The following is an 18,434-nucleotide window of genomic DNA, read 5'->3' as shown; positions in this document are numbered from 1 at the left end:
AAAAGTTTATTTCTATTAATTAAATGGGTCAAATGGTTATGAAAAAGTGAATTAATGGACTTAAATGGTAAATATACCATGCATATTGATAGTGGACAATTATGGACATGCTTTGTTAATTTTTAAATTAAAATCTTAAAGGTCAAAAGGTAATTTGATAAATAAAATAAACAAAACAAAAACCATCTTTTTTCTTCTCTTTTTCCCAACCAAAACAAACAAATATGAAGGAAGCCATTGTTGAGTTAACATTCGGCCAAGTTGATTTTTGATACATGGTATGTGTTTTGATCTTGTTTTTTTTAATGATTTTTATGTTTTTAGGCTCGTATTATCTTAACCTAGTTAGCCAGGGGTGAATTTGTTAAATTGTTAAATGTTTAGAATTTTACTATGAATGAAATTCCAATATTCTTGAAATTTTATGATAGATTATTAAGCTTTGCTGTTAAATGTAAGTATTTTGTTAAGTACTTTTTGGTGATTTTCAAGTTTAGGGACTTATTTATGAAAAAGGTAATATTCAAGGAAAATATTGTAAATTGTGGATAAATATGAGCTATTATCTAATTGGGTATAAATCAGTTAGCATGAATTTTGATTAAAAATGATGAAATTGCAAGTTTCGAGTTTAAGGACTAAATTGCAAAAAGGGTAAACTTTTTATGAAATACAAGACGCTCATTGAATGATAAGAAACTAATTACAACTTCGAATATTCAAGGAATATTTGTACATTCTCTTCTAGCTCAAACAGAGGAATTGAGGTTTCATTCGTATTCTTATGGATAGGCTAATAAATAAAAAGAAATAAAAGACAATACATCATTGAGATTCTCGATTTTTGAAGAGACTTTTTATTTATTTTATTTGGACGAGCCGAGACAATAGGATGAACAACAAGGGTTCTGTCATCGTGAACTTTGTATCGCAGACATCACTTAGATGAACTCTAGAGAGTCGCATAGAAGGGAATGAAGAAATGGAATATGAAAGAGAATACAAAGAAATAAATGAAAGGGGATCGGCTTCTATTTGTACTGTAGCTGAGATAAGTTCATATGAACTGTAATCATTTTAATGTTATCTAAACTAAATGTTTATTATGTCTTTTTAATGTAAATGAATTAATTTACAAATGTACTAATGCTATGATGAATTTACGGCTATTAAGTCTCAGTTGAACCTTAGGAATTCTTAGGATACAAATGATATGTCATTAGAGATTTCATTTTTTGTGTGCTGGCCTTTAATGTCCTACTGATGGCTGAGATCCTACATTTGTTGTGGATTCTCCATAGCTCGTGTGAGCAGCATCGTGTAGCTTACATTCTGACCCACAGCTTGTGTGAGCAGGCCCATTTCACAACTCATGTGAGCTTTGATGTAAAGGAAAGATTACGGTTCTATGTAAAGGCACACTTCATGTGAGCTTTCCTGAGTATCCGATGTAATTCTAGATGGTTCAACGGGTAAGAAAAGGAATAGGAAATGGTAAGTATGCAAATGTAATGAATCATGACATTATGGTAACATTGATGATGTAAAATATTATGTTTATACATGGTAAACCACATATCTTATGGTTGGATTCATATATATCATGAACAAGTATACTAACTTGTGAGTTTCATGGTGTTGTATAGGCTCACACTAAGCTTATGGCATTGATTTTGGTTTATACTTAGTTTATGAATTGTATTATAGAAGTGGTAAGTTATGTTTAAGGTTTATACGAGCTTACTAAACACTTGCTTGTTACTTAGTTGCTTTCCTTTGTTTTGTAGACTTTCGGAAGCTCGTAGGAGATCTATCACACTATCTAGTAGACAATTCGATAGTTTTTGAGTAATTTGGCTAAGGTTTATAATGGCATGTATGGGGTGATTTGTAATGGTATTTTGGTTTAATGGTGTTTTGGCTTGTATAAGTTTTGGAAAGCTATGTTGGTTGGTACACTTTGATGCCTTACCAAGTTAAGTTGTTTTGGTTATTTTAAAGTGCTTATTTATAAGGTTCTCTTGGCATGTTGAAAATGGTTTGAAAAATGGTTACTTTGACATGTTTTAGTTCATATTTGAACTAAGTCATTATGTATTGAAATGGCAATATTAACATGTATAGGAGGATTTATAATAGTGCTTTGATATTTTTATGACTTGAAGATTATGTTTGGTTGGTGCATTTTAATGTTTATCCAACTTTGCCATTTTTGGGGACATAATGCATGTGACTGAATGGATTATGACATGTTTAAATTTATTTAAATATTATGATGTTAAATGTTTACGATTGCACGATAATGCTCTGTAACCTTAATCCGGCGATGGAGACAGGTTAAGGGTGTTAAATTTAGTGGTATTAGAGCTATGATTTAGTTGGCTCTCGAACTAAACGTAACATGTATGGAGTCTACAAATACATGGCAATATATAACTTGTGATAGTGTGATAACTCCTGATTCAAATTGAATTGTGTTTTGGTATAGATAAAAGCTGTCTTAAAACTGAGCTAATTCTGATAATGCTGAAAGCATACTCAAGTATCTAATTAAAAGGTTTCAAATGATGAGAAAAAATTTATAAAGGTTAGAGTAGAGGTTCATAATGTTTATGTTAATAATGAATGTTATGTTTGATGTGTATATATGAGAATTCAATTTTATGGCATTACGACCTCCACCCCTTCGTTTTCAAAATTCTATATCATGGAATGTTTATAGTGTTTTTGTTGTGAAAGCTCATAAGTATGGAGCTAAAGAGTTTAGTGGTTGAATGAGTAATAATATGGTTAGAGCCAAGAGTTGGATAGCATATACAAAGAGTTATAGATGAGATATTAGATCTTTCTGAAGACTATTTGGGATGTACAACGTCACTGTTAAAAGAAAAAGTTATTCACTGGTGATCGACTATAACTGGTATGGTATCTAAAGAACCGGTTAACTGGGATTTCTTCTGAATTGATTGCTTTAGTGAAACAGAAAAATATGAGATCACCAAAAACTTTAGTAGTCGGTGGAGCAGTGTTTGAAATGTAAATAGATCTGAATGCAACCGTTATGGTCGAGTATTGTACAATCATCTCATCTAGGTATTCTATGTGCTCTTTTATCTTTAGTGGTATATGTGGTTATTTGATCTCCAGATGTGGTTCTTATCGTGTGGGGATGCTGGCTAATCATAATGGAAGGTAGAGGTATTGTTAATCTGGCTGATTAATGATCAACATTGCTTTATTTTTTTTGTGGCATTCTATTCAATTATATTTTGGTAGAGGACTCGATGGAAAAACTTATTTGTTGTTATTTTTCTGCTTCTACTGGTTGTTGTTCAGCTTTATGCATATGAAATTTATGTTGTTTATGTCACAGGTAGTTCTAATGAATCTAAGTATTAATATGTTCTTACTATGCCATATAGTCTTCAATAGAAACGGCTTGGAGGTAGACAAATGTGTTTAGAAGGCTCATAAATTTTCATATTCTGATAGTATAGAGATGGGTTACATTCTTGGGAGTTTAGTAGGGATTTACATCTTGGACTTCTTTATCTTGGCTTTCTTATTATTCTTATTGTCTAATCTATCATATATGGTCCATCTACAAAGGATATACATTGGTTGGGGACTATTAAATTTGTTACTCTTATAATTCTTGGTTGGATCATGGGAGCATGTTGATACAGGTCTCAGCTTTTTAGAGGTCGTGTTGTTGCATTTATTGTTGCTGAAACTATATTGGGTTTTTTCATTTTGCTTCGGAGTGCATTATTGGTATTTGCGGTTGTAACGCCCCAAAAATTCAGCCTAGAAATATTGGGTTTGGAGTCTGAGTTCGGGTAAAAGATGGCCTGAGATAGAATTATTGATGTTTTAACTTTTTACGGGAAATTATTATCAATAATGTTATTAATTATTTTATGTAGGATTTATAGTGTGGGAAAAGGCTTGGGTTCGATTCAAGACTCTAGCAAAAAGAGAAATTAAATTTTATGCTACCTTAGGGAATTTGGGCAGTAGGCCTTATTAATAATTTGGGCTGAGTTTTAGCACAAACAAGCACCTGGCCCAGTGGCTAAGCACGCTAGAAGGGTGTGGGAGATGCCTGGGTTCAAGGCACGGCGTGCGCAAATGGTTGTTTTTTTCAGTATTCAGGTTGCGATTAAAATAGGGGTTAAGAAGAGTTGCGAGCATAATCCAGCACAAGGAGTGCCCGTGGTGCAGCGGCAGCAGTGTGCTGGGCATGCGGAGAGGGCGCAGGTTTGAGTCCTTGCATGGGCGAATTCTATTTTATTTTTTAAAAAAGTGGGCTAGAACTGAAGCAGGTAAGGGTTATAAATTATTGTGGCAGTATTATATCAAAAACAAGGTTACGTCCCAGTGGCCAGCAGCGTGGGGGTGTGCCTAGAGGACCCACGTTCGAGCTGCTGTGCGTGCGAAGGACTCTCTTTTTGCTGCATGCTTTAGGGAAAGTAGTAGAGTTGGACCGAAACTCTTCTTAGCAGCATGATGAAGCGGTGGATAAGGCTGCTGATCAGTTATGAGTTTGAATGGAATTCAAACATTGAATTTTTCCAAGAATTAAGGAGCAAAACATGGAATTTAAGTCAGGAAGGAATTGTGCCGAAACTGTTCTTTTAATTTTGGGCTTTTATGAGTTGTTTCCTTCTTGTTCATCTCTTCTTCATCAAGAAATGGACCTATCTTCTTCTACTCTTTTCTTCTCTTTTTACTCATCTTTTCTCTCGATTAAAGATAGCCTATTACCCTTAAAAGCCGAGACCCGAATTTCCTCGGAAGCCGATTGTTCCTCTTGGCCGAACCTTTTACCCTCTTTATTCCAATCTTTCAAGAGCCAAAAACCCTCAACTCTCTCATCCATTACCGATTATTTCCTCTTCTTCATAAAAATTCTTTTCATCTATTTTATATTAAAGCCGAACCTTAACCTCTCATCTACCGATAATCTCTTCTATTTTGGTAACCCATTCTTCTATTTTCTTCTTAAACTGAATTAAGCATACCTCGGAATAGGTTCTAAAAGCCGAATCATTAGATCTGCTCTCTACTCGTATTTTAGGGATCTGATCTACATCAGATCAGGAATAGAAAGGTACTTGGGAATGTTTCTGGCAAGTGAATCTTCAGTAAGTGCTCAAATCTCATCTCTCTGTTCATTATTTCGGGAAATAAGAAAAGTCGGAAACCCCTATTCACATAGGGTGGCTATCGACTAAGACTAAAGGGTTATTGGTTTTTTTTATTGTTCTATTATGAGTAAGGCGGACTGAAGGCTGTCAATCAAGGAGTAGTTGGAGATTAAGATCTTTGGAAATACTAGATCTAGTAGTTGAGGATTGACAAAGGTAAGTGGTTAAGGATGCCTATTGTGGCCGAATGTGGTAAGTAGTTGTTTTGTAAGGTTATCATTGATTTGTAAACTAATAGCATAGTGATCGATTGTAGGATACCGTAGAAGATTTCGTTGACAGTCGTCGCAAACAGGTGTGTAAACGACACCCACTAGTAGACTAGATCGAAAAAGCAGAAATGCCGAAAAGCCGGCATTTCGAGAATTTGCGAGCGTGCGAACGCTCGTGGGATTGTTTGTATTGATAATTTTGGTAACTTCAATGGTAAGATTGCAAAGTGCGCAATTGAGTAATGGGCAACGGGGCCATTTTGGTAAAAACGTCCGGTAAGTATTCTGAAGACATGTTAATAACTGTAATGAGCATGAAACCCTAAAGAGACTGATAAAATTACTGAAATACCTCTGTAAGGTAGAATTACCGTAATACCCTTAAAGGGGTAAGTTTACGATTATGCCCCTCGAGGGTAAATAACTGTTCTTACATTATAATATGACTGTATTTCTAAAGCATGCCTTGCTAATTATATATATATATTCTGCATACATGTCATACTGTATGGGGTTGGGTTTTGTTATGGAGGAAGAACCCATTCTGGTGGCTGTGCCACGTATTCGGATATAAGCAGCTTTGCTGCGGATTATAGTTAAGGCCGCAACTGGTGCTAACACTGTAAGTGTAGGGATTGCGTGGGTGATTTATTCCCCACAGGAAGTGTAGGGATGGACGGAGGCAAGTGCAGGGTTGGATGGGGTTATCATGCATTAATCATATGAGACTGTTTTGTTATGGGCCAACTGTATTGAATGGGCCCAACTGTGTTAATATGGATAAGGCCCAATATATCTTGACTTGTAATAGGGCTACGGCCTAGATTAATATTGATATGGGCTAAGGCCTAGTTAACTCTGATTTCTGAATAGGGCGTAGGCCCAGTAAAGCTTGAACTGATTTGGGCTCTGGTTGGGATACTTTACACACTGAGTTTTCCAAACTCACCCCTTCCTTTTTTACCTTTGCAGGTGAGCCTTAAACTGGGGACTTGGAGCTGGTAGGATTCAGGGTTGCCACATGGACAGCGCAGATGGTTTTTAATTAATTAGTAGTTCTTTAAGTTATTTTTCAGTTATATTTCGGGTTGTAACAAGGCCGCTTTAATTATTTTTAACTGTTTTTAGTATATTTTGTTAGCTTAGATATGATATTGTTTTAATTGTTTGAAATTGAATAGCTCTAGGGCGCGTTTTAAAAGGGTTACTTGATTTCAAAATATCGCGATAACAAAGCAAAGCTTCCGCAACGAAAACGTTTTCAAAATTAATAACCTTTTCAAATGGTTTTGAACGAATTGGTTTTCCATGAACAATCTCTCAGTTAAACTGTGGCAATGGTTGTGTGCATGTCTAGGATTGGATCCGTGAAGAGCTGGGTACTTAAGCAGTCTAATTGACTCACCTCCTCTTTTCTGGCATCTTACCTGGTGCACAGCTTCTATTCAATTTGATCTATAACGAAGATATTCTTTAAACACTAAGAAAGACTTTAGATAAAACATGACTTTTCTAGTAATGCTTCAATGTGAGACGCTGAATTTGGTCATAAAGTCTAGGCCAGGTTTGGGGTGTTACAGCGGTATTGCTTTATCTATACGGTTGTAGTGTCTGTCTTATTAGAGCACTGTGGTCCGTTTGAGGGAAGGTATTTATGGAAAGAGAAAAATAACACTTCTAATTCATTTGATGGTTGTGGCTCCAGCATAGTTCAATGCTTTGATATTAATATTGGGAATAGTCTTATTATATATTCAAAATTTAGCTTTCAAGAAGGGATAAATAGTAGTAAAAGTGTAAATGGTGGAAGATCAAGCGTAGCATCGTATATTAGTTCTCATTAAGCCAAAAATCGGATGACATTTTTTTGTATGAACTAATACAATAGGTTGTGACTTTTGATTGGTATTCTGATGGAATTATGATAGATTTTATGTCTGGATTATTTTGACGACAAGAAGAAAGAATTGATTTGAATTGTTACTATTAGGTTGATAAAATCGACTCATTTGTATTAGTTAGAAAGGATTGTTCATTTGAAGAGCTAGTTGAATTGTATGTATTTGAATTTATCTCTAGATTTAGGAATTAATTTCACGATGTCATGGGCAAGCAGACAGACAGTCAGAATGAGAGATTCAGATTCTAGAAAACATGATAAAGGGATATATCAACCAAATCAGAGATAATTGGGAAAATGTTATTAAGGGTTAAATCCGTCTTGATAGTAGCAGTTATCATACTTGTATTTAAATGGTACTGTTTGAAGGTTTCCATGAATGGAATGTAGAACCCTGGTATGTAATACCCCTCACCTGTATTCAACGCTGGAATAGGGTTACGAAGTATTACCGAATATAATATACAATTGCACATACATATCACATACACTTTCAAATCTCAATAAATCATCATTCAATATCAACCACATTGTCCCTAAAACGAGCCTATGAGGCCCTAAACATACATTGGAGGTGGTTTGAGCCTAAACTGATAACCTAGGAAATTTTTGGAAAACTTAGAAAATTTTTGCAAACTACAAGGGACACGTGTGGCCCGACCGTCTGAAGACACGCCTGTGTCACAGGCCATGTAGGCATTCGAAATAGGATCACATGGCCATGTCCTAGCCCGTGTCCTACCCCGTGTAACTCTATGAGTAGGGTCACACAGTCAACACACAAGTCCATATGACTAGCCCGTGTGCCCTAAGAAATGGCCTCACACGGCCATGTGCCAGGCCGTGTGCTAGGCCGTGCCAAACTTGTAAGGTATACTAACTTATGACACACGGCCAAGTCACACGCCCGTGTGCTGGACCGTGTGGGGCATACTAACTTGATTTTTAATTCAACATCAGGGGACACACGGTCGTGTAACCTAACCGTGTGTGTCACACGGCTAAGACACACGCTAGTGTCTCTGCTCGTGTGGACAAAAATAGGCTATTTACCAAGCCATTTTGCCACCCAAACTTGCACAAACCTAAACCAATCCAATTAGCACAAAAATATGGTATAATTAGGCATTCAACCTGTAACACCCCGTACCCGAGACCGTCGCCGGTGTCGGACACGAGGGGTTAACGGGCTTAATCCACTTACTTGCACGTTCATTTTAAAAATTTCCAGAGACAGTAGGCTAAGCGTGTCACTTGTCACCTTAAAAATCATATCTTGAGTTCCACAACTCAAAAATCAGTTTCGTGATTTTTCCTAAAACTAGACTCATATATGAATCTACAAATGTTTTTCTAGAATTTTTGTCGTGCCAATTAGTACAGTTTATTAGTTAAAGTCTCCCCATTACGAGTGCGACTACACCGACCTTCTGTATTACGATTTGGATATCTCCTGTGTGGCTTCAATATTGATTCGTTTGTTTCTGCGAAACTAGACTCGAAAAGGAATCTGTACATATATGGCAAGACTTCTAATTATCTCTGGTCAATTTATAATGAATTTCCAAAGTCGAACAGGGACTCTAGAAACCGTTCGCCCATGCCTCACTGAAAACTTAAATATCTCTTAACATACTGTTCATATGATCGTTTACGTTACTCTCCTATGAAAATAGACTCGTCAAGGTTCGTTTACATAATTTATTAACTATTTAATTTGTGACAGCCCAAAATTGACCCTAGTCGGGATGTGGTTTCGGGACCACAAAACCGAGGCATAAAAATAATTTAAAATTTATTTTGATGCCTATAATATGTGTGTGCTCATGTGTGACATTTTTTATGATTGATTTAGTGTTATAAAGGTGAATTTCACTAGAAGGGACTTAGTAGTGAACTTTGGAAGTACAATAGGGAAATGTGTGATGACTAATTAAAGCATGCATGCAAAACTATGGACTAGCATGTCAAATTTCCCCAAATCAAGCTAGTGGTCGGCCATGACATGGTTTATGGGCAAAGAAAACATGTTGAAACATGTTTTGTTAATGCATGATGAATTAAATGATAAAATAATTAATGATGTTGGATGAGAAACAAAAAATCAAAAAATAGCTCATCCTTTCCCCATTGCCGTGCAAGTGAAAGAAAAACAAGAAAAAATTGTTCATCCTTGTTCTTTCCTTTTGGTCGAAAATACTAAGGAGGAGATAGGATTTTTGCTTCATGCTTGGTTTAGAAGAGATCTAGAAGGAGATTTGGCTAAATTCGCATCAAGATTAAGGTATGTATGAGGTTGTGTTAGGAGTTTCATGCATGTTTTGGTTGCTAACTTGATGTGCATGTTAGCCATGGTTCAAATCCTTGTTATGCCATGGAAATGGCATTTGGCCAAAGTTGTTATTGTGTTAAAGACATTGCATGCTAAATGTGAAGCTTGCTAATGATGCATGCAATGATGGATTGACTACTCTTGAAACTTCTTTGTACCAATTTTAAGTAAGACATTGAGTTTTTTTTTTTTTTGTTTAACCATGATTGAAGTTGAAAAGGGCATGATTTTGATGTATTCGGCCATGATGCATTCATGAGCATGGTTCATGCTTCTTGCATGTTAGTTAAAATTTGTGTTTTGGATGGCTATGGACACCTTGAAATTGGCCTTGCACTTATATGTGTATATATGATTGCACATGATATTTTGATTATGAAGAAAGTGATGAATATGTTGTTTAAAGAAGAAGTTTGTTGAAGAATGTTGTGAAATTTGCATGTACATTCGGCCTAGTACACATATGATGTGAAAATCTTGCAATTTATTTTGATTTTATGCAAGAATGACTAAGCATAATCGGCCACATGAGGGGAATTATTGTGCATGCATTCGGTTAGAGGCAAGCTTAATGATGCCTATTCTTGACTTAGGTAATCGGCTACCTTGTTGTGAGCTAAGGCGAATGTGTGCGTAATTAAAGAAAATTGACTAAAGTGCTTAGTTATGTGATGTTGAATCAATGATATGTGTATTCGCCAAGGCTAGCAAGCGAGACTTTAATAAATTGAATTTGTTTGAATTAGCTCAAGAGCTTAGAGGGCCACAATGGGATAAAGGGAAGGAAAAAGTGATCGAATAGCCGTCAAAGCCGTTCGACAACATCCGAGGTAAGTCCTCAAGAAATGACCCTACTCAATTATGTGAAATGAAAAATTGATGTGTAATGACTATTGATTTATGTGTGTATGAGTATTTGAATGATACCGGGCTAAGTTCAAGGCGATTATGCTAGTGATATGTTTGTGTTTGAGCCTTAGTAACGAAAATGAAATATGAATGGGAAATGATTATTGATGTATATGTGTGCATGAGAAATTGAATGATATCCGGCTAAGTCCCAAAGACATTTATGCTGGTAATTACATCCGGTTAAGACCAAGGCAATTGTGCTAGTGACTACATCCGGCTAAGACCAAGGCATTTGTGCAAATTGTGAAATCCGGGTTAAGTCCCAAGGCCTTTGTGCGGGTTACCATAACCGGGCTATGTCCCAAGGCGTTTGAACAGTAGCTATATCCGGTTAAACTCCGAAGGTATGTGATTTGAAAATTATAAGCTTGCTGGAAAATTTTCAGCTAATGCACTTGTGAAACTTCCCAATAACAAGGTATGTGTTGTGTGTGCTTTATGTGCTAGGAGTAAGAGCGTATGAATATTCGCTCCTATGATGGAACGAGTTATCGGCCTTAACGAAGCCGTTATTTGTGTATGAACATAAGAGTTGGGATGGTGAAGTAAGTATGATTATGTGAATGTGTATTAATGAAATGATTCATTTGGCTATGTGAATGTAATGCTTTGGTTAAAGCTGATTTTATTGCTTGAGACTTACTAAGCATAAAATGCTTACTCCGTTGCTTTGGCTCTCTGTTTTATAGATTTTGCTCGGTAGCGATCGGATTCGGGATCATTAAAGTCGAAGTCATCTACACTATCAAAGCCTCCATTTTGGTATAATTTTGGTTGAACTTTGAAATGGCATGTATAGGACTACCCTAATGTTGAAGGTCATGTACCTTTCGGTTTTGTGTAAGCTTGGATAGCCATGCGAAAATGGCTTATATCGTTTTAGTATGATTCTATAATAGTTTGTATGATAATCATTATGGGGTATGAAATTGTTTGAAAGGATTAGCCATTGGAATGGTTAATCATAATCACACTTTGTGCTATGTGTGCAAAAGGGCCATTTGAATCGTGGAAATCATGAAATAGGTAATGGTTACTTTGAAAACAGATGCTGGCAGCAGCAGTGGTGTGGTTTTGAAAATCACAAAATTTGTAGGAATGGTATTAAATAGTGAATAAATTATGTAAATGAACCTTAATGAGTCTACTTTCATGTGGAATAAACGAAACGGTCATAGGAGTTACATGTTAAGAGATATTAAAGCTATTGTGAGATAGGGCCAGAACGGTTTCTGGGTCCCCTGTCGCAACTTTAAAAATTTATTATAAATTATCCAGAAAGAATTAGGAGTCATGCCTTATATGTGCAGATTCCATTTTGAGTCTAGTTTCATTAGAAACAAACGGAACCAGTATTAAAGCCCTGTACAGAGAGATATTCAAGTTGTAACACGCGAAGGTCAGAGCAGTCGATCCCTGTAACATGGGTGAATTTAACTAATAAAATGTACCAATTGGCCTGACCAAAAATTCTAGAAATAAATCCATGGATGGATATATGAGTCTAAATTCAGTGAGAATTTACGGAATCAGTTTTCGAGTTTTGAAACTCGAGATATGATTTTTAAGGTGACAGTGACGCAGATTTCCAGCCTGTCTGGAAATGTCAAATTGGTGGGTGAAATATGTGGATTTGGCTTGTTAACCCCTCGTGTCCGACACCAGCGATGGTCTCGGTTCGGGGTGTTACATAATTCCATTCCTACTATTTTTAGTGATTTTTCACATCTACATCACTGCAGCTGTCAGCATCTGTCTTTAAGGTAGACTTTACCTATTTCATAGTTTCCATGATTCAACTAGCCCTTAAACATAAATAGCACAAAATATGATCATGATTAACCATCCCAATGGCTAATCGTTTCCAAACATTTCCATACCTCTTAATGAACAACATACAATGATTATAATACCATGCCCAAAGTATACTTAAGCCATTTTCGCATGGCTATCCAAATTTACACAAAACCGAAAGGTACATGACCTACAACAAAAGGGTAGTCCTATACATGCCATTTCAAAGTTCAACCAAAATAGTATACCAAGAAGGAGCTTTGATAGTGTGGGCGACTTCGACTTCAAAATCCCGAGTCCGATAGCTGAAGAACCAAAATCTATAAAACAGAAAATCAAAGAAAACGGAGTAAGCATTTAATGCTTAGTAAGTTGAGCCATGAATTTAAACACAACCAAAGTATAGCATTCATGTAGCTAAACAGATAATTTCATATGCACAAATTCTCAATATCATACTTACTTCACATTACCAACCCTTATATTCATACACAAAGATCAACTTAGCCAAAGGCCGGTAGCTCATCTATCAACTGAGCGAATACTTATTTGTAAGGGCTCAACTAATTCAAAGCACATACGAAACATACCTCATTGTTAGGATTTCACAAGCGTATTAACTGAAATTTTTACAGGAAGTTCATTCATTCCCGAATCACGTACCTTTGGAGTTTAACCGGATATAGCTACTCGATCAAATGCCTTCGAGACATAGCTCGGTTATAGTAACTCGCACAGATGCCTTCGGGACTTAACCCGGATTTAGAAACTCACACAAATGCCTTCGGATCTTAGTCCGGATTTAGTAACTCGCACGAATGCCTTCGGATCTTAGTCCGGATATAGCCACTTGGCACAAAGCCTTCGGGACTTAGCCCGGACATCATTCGAATAACCATGCACATTTATCAATAAATCATGACACATTCGTATTTCATTTTCATTAGCAAAACTCAAACACAAGGCACTTTTCACACTTGCAATTTCGGCTCAATAGCCACACACAAAGAGCATGATTTTGATTTGCTTAAAACATGATCTAATCAAATCATAATCTAAGTTCCATTACTCGAAAACTTACCTCGGATGTTGTCAAACGATTTCGATGGCTATTCAACCACTTTTTCCTTCCCTTTATCGGATTTAGTTCCCCTTTGCTCTTGAGCTTAAATTGACAAACAAATTGATTTAATCATTTGAGTATCAAAAAGAGGAGCTCAAGGTACTTAGCCCATATATATTCATTAGACATTAAAGTCGCATATGTACGAAATCATGAATCTAACTCAACACAATAGTCCACACTCTCTTTTAGCCGATTATCTAAGCCAAGAATAGGCATCAATATGCTTGCCTCTAACCGAGTGCATGCACACCAATCCACCTCATGTGGCCGAATATGCATGTCCATGTTGAGGCCAATTATATACTTAATATCACACATAAATGGCATACATTTTACTAACTAACGATTACATATTGTAACTCAATACGCATCAATCATTTACTTCATAACCAAACATCATCATATGTAAATATATACCTTGAGATAGTATATATGTCATGCCAATACATCATGTGCAAACATATATATATATATATATATATGTGCAAGAGCCAATCACAAGTTGATTATAACCAAATATAAACATATATCCAAAACACAAATCTTACCTATCATGCAATAAGCATAAATCATGCTTATGGATATACCATGGCCGATACTTCCAACAACACCAAATAAAAATATACTTCATGGATCTAAGGTAGACCCAAGAAAGGAACTCATAATCATCAAGATTTAGCATGAAACACAACCATCACCCTTATTATTCTCCATAGCCGAAAACCTTACTTATTCCAAAATCACAATTTCAACATGGGTTACCAACAATAACTTGATATCTCACTCAAAATCAACTAGGATTTCAAGAACTAGTATCAACTTCCTTACCTTAATATCGACCTAAGATGACCGATTGCTTCACTCCTTCCTTCCCCCTCTCAAAACGGCCAAGAAGAACCAAATAACACAACTTGTTTTCTTTCTTCCTTAGAATTTTCAGCCAAAAGAAGTGAAAAATGATGGACACTTTTTTTTTTCTTCTTTCCCTCAACTCATGGCAATGGGGGGGGGGGAACACTCACACTATTCTTGTGACACCCCTAATTTGACCCTAGTTGAAAAGTGGTTTCGGGACCACAAAATCGAGTCATAAAAATAATTAGCCGTCATATTTTATGACTATTATATGTGAATACGAATGTGTGAAAGTTTTAAGCTTTGATTTAGTAAATTGTATGTGAATTTAGTCAATAGGACTTATGTGCGACACTTTTGAAATGTGATAGGTCAAAATATAAGGATCTATTAGTGCATGAAATAAAAGGGGGACTTGCATGTCAATTTCCCCTAATTTGGTAGTGGTGGCCATGAGCATGAGAGGGACAAAATGTTATGGGGTGAAACATGTTGGAAACATGTTGTGTTAGTGTGTTAGGGAGAAAGAATAAAATAAAGGGGTTAGTAATAAAGAAATGAAAAGGGAGGGTGATGAGAAAAAAAAAAAAGGTTGTCTCATCCATGTTCCCCCCATTGCCGTGACTTGAGAAGCAAAAGAAAAGAAGAAATCGGTTCTTCTTAGCTGAAATGAAAAGAAGAAGAAAGGAATGAAGCTAGAAAGGAGAGGGCAGCTGCATGTAGTGGAAAACCATGGAATTTGTTTGCTTAGAAGTTAAAATTTTCAAGTAGAAGGGTAACTCTTCTAAACTCTCCCTTGCCCATAGCTTTTCGTTGACAAATTCTGGTTGCATTGTTGATTTGAGCTTGACGAATATGTGGGAGAAGAGAAGATTCTCTTTTCTAGTTGCAAATGTTGCATGTCTAGTAGATGAAGAGTTTCTCACTTGTGTTAAAAGAATCTAGTGAATGCTTGTGTTGTTATAATCTATTTTTGTAACTTTGGGGTTGATTGTATTTAGCTAACAAGGTAGGAGAAGGTGGTAGTAGACAAGGGAAAGAGCAAATTGAATAGGTGGAATCGGTGTTGGGAGCCTTGGTGAGTTTTCCTTGAACTTTTATTTTCTTGTGTTTGATAATTGTTGAAACCGTTAAATTGCTGTCCGAATTTTACCTTGTTGGTATCGTTAATTGCTGCCCTGTTCATGCTGTCTAAATGTTGTACTATTAATGCTGTCCGAATCAGCCTCCGAATGTGATATATTACAGCAATTAAGCCAAGTGTTGCGGGTCCTCTTAGGCTGCCCACAACGCAACCTTTCAATACTAATGTTACCATGAATTAACCTTCAATTGATGGTGTGGTGTATGATCTCATAACTCGGTTTGGTATTGAGATAAAGATTAAATGATATGTGATTGTTAAGTGAATAATATTAGTTAAGTACTTAAGCAAATCTATTGTTTTACTTAAGCTTAAGAGCAAAGAGGATCAAAGTCGGATAGGGAAAAGAGAGTAAGCGAATAGCCGTGGACATCTAATCGTCGACCACTCCCGAGGTAAGTTTTAAGTATTAAACGTTGAGTAAATTCAATCATATTAGGACATAATGAGTTGATTTAATAAGATATGATGTGGCCATGATATGTCTTAAACTCAAATGGTAAGTTCATAAGTGTTTGGACTTGGAAATTTAAGAGCAACATGTAATAGTTTGCTTGGGACAGCAGCAGTAACGTGATTTTAGAAAATCACTATAAATTGTTTGTGTGGAATTATAGGCTGAATAAAATATGTAATCAAAGCTTAGTTGGTCTAGTTTCCTATAAAAGAGACCGTGGAAGCAAAGAAATTTCCTATAAAGAGATATTTAAAGTTGTGTGGGACAGGGTCAGAATGACACCGAAATCCCTGTTCTGTTTTGAGAAAATCACTATAATTTGTACAAAAATGGTTACAAGATAAAATTTATATGCTTAGACTCCTTAATGAGTCTAGTTTCAAATGAAATCAAATAGAACATACTTTGAATTCTGTACAATGAGAATTTTGATTCGTAGTGAAGACTGGTCAGGTTAGTCAAACAGTGAAACAGGGAAACTTTAAGAAAAATCTGGTATTGATTTGCCAAACCAAAATTCTGAAAAATTTATAGATGGAAGATATACGAGTCTATATTCAGGGAAAATTAACGGCACTTCATTTGGAGTTTCGTAGCTCCATTTATGAATAATTTAATGACTGTTGCTCAGGAAAAACAGCTTGTGCTGAATTTGGGATTTTGTTGTAAACCTTAATAAAACCATTTGAGTTGCTTATAAGCCATTGCTGAAATTGATATACAAGTTAAATATATATATGTGTGGTAAAGCCAAATGGCTAGTGTGAAATATGTATGTGATATATGTGTGGTAAAGCCAAATGGCTAGTGTGAAATATGTATGTGATATATGTGTGGTAAAGCCAAATGGCTAGTGTGAAATATGTATGAGATATATGTGTGGTAAAGCCAAATGGCTAGTATGAAACATGTATGAGATGTATATATGTGATAAGGCCGAATGGCCGATGTGATGAATGTCATAGTGTATATAAGTGATAAGGCCGAATGGCCAATGCGATGAATATGAAAGTGTATAAATGTGATAAGTCCCGAGGGGCATTTGTGTCAGTACTATATCCGGGTTAAAACCCCGCAGCATTATCTTGAGAATATTATCTGATTAATGTCCGTGAGGCTTCGTGCTCGTACTAGATCCGAGCTTTAAAGACCCGATCGCTAAAGGCTAGGATTCAAGTAAGACTTTGATATTGAGTATCTGCATTAAGTTACCATCAAATAAGTATTATGTATTTAAGATGTTCAGTATCGTATTACTTACCCATCGGTGGGGTGATTTCGAGGTGAATTATCGATGATCGAGAGGTAGGTAAATGTGACTAATATTATAACTCCAAATATGAGAATGATCTAATTGGTAATGGTATGTTGTATAGTAAAGTATGCGATGAAATATTCTTATGTATTAGTGCATATTCTGCCCAAAAGCCTATGATTTGAGTATGGGTTGGGTTGAGCTAGATGTGCCAGTACAAGGTAAGGATTATGATTTGTAAGCTTACGATATGTGATAAGGAATATGTTTGGTTCTTTATGTGCCTATGGTAATTTAGTACTTGTCATGTTGAAATACTTAAAAGCATGGATGTGATTATGAACAAGTGGAAAGGATTATTGAAGTTGAAAATCGATGAAGAATGTGCTTGGGAAATATTTGACCATCTAGGTCATTATTATTCGAAAGTATTTATGTGGCAGCCAAGTGTTGCGTTTAATGATATTATAGATCGAGATGAAGCCCTGGATTAACTTCATCGAGCAGTTGATATGAACGACCAATGATAGTGATTGAGAACACTTTGTTTTGCTTAAAACTTACTAAGCATTAAATGCTTACTCCGTTTTCTCTGTTTCTCTGCTTTTATAGATTTTGCTCGTTAGCTATCGGATTCGGGATCATTGAAGTCGAAGTCATCCACACTATCAAAGCCCCCATTTTGGTACAATTTTGGTTGAACTTTGAAATGGCATGTATAGGACTACCCTTTTGTTGTAGGTTATGTACCTTTCGGTTTTGTGTAAATTCGGATAGCCATGCGAAAATGGCTTATATACGTTTCTAGCATAGTACTATAATCGTTTGTATGTTGATCATTATGAGGTATGGAATTGTTTTGAAACGATTAGCCATTGGAATGGTTAATCATGATCACACCTTGTGCTATGTATGCAAAAGGGGCCAATTGAATCATGGAAACCATGAAATAGGTCAAGCCTACCTTAAAGGCAGATGCTGACAGCAGCAGTGATGTGGATGTGAAAAATCACTAAAATAGTAGGAATGGTATTAAATAGTGAATAAATTATGTAAATGAACCTTGATGAATCTACTTTCATATAGAAGAAACGAAACGGTCATATGAGTTATATATTAAGAGATATTAAAGTTCTCGTGAAACAGGGCCAGAACGGTTTCTGGATCCCTGTTCCGACTTTGGAAATTCATTTTAAATTAACCAGAGATAATTAGGAGTCATTCCATATATGTATAG

The 18,434-nt window shown here is 36.0% G+C and overlaps 1 long non-coding RNA gene across 1 annotated transcript; it reads left to right on the top strand.

Annotated features, from left to right (window-relative positions):
• The first annotated feature begins 14,956 nt into the window (after window positions 1–14,956).
• Window positions 14,957–18,094, top strand: LOC128294217 (uncharacterized). Its single transcript, XR_008284529.1, has 3 exons — window positions 14,957–15,116; window positions 15,343–15,419; window positions 17,810–18,094. It is a non-coding gene; the product is annotated as an uncharacterized LOC128294217 (long non-coding RNA).
• The last annotated feature ends 340 nt before the right edge of the window (window positions 18,095–18,434 follow it).

This window comes from Gossypium arboreum, chromosome 6 (assembly GCF_025698485.1).
Source record: "Gossypium arboreum isolate Shixiya-1 chromosome 6, ASM2569848v2, whole genome shotgun sequence".
In the NCBI taxonomy this organism is placed as follows: Eukaryota; Viridiplantae; Streptophyta; class Magnoliopsida; order Malvales; family Malvaceae; genus Gossypium; species Gossypium arboreum.
This window is presented reverse-complemented; position numbering and strand designations above follow the sequence as displayed.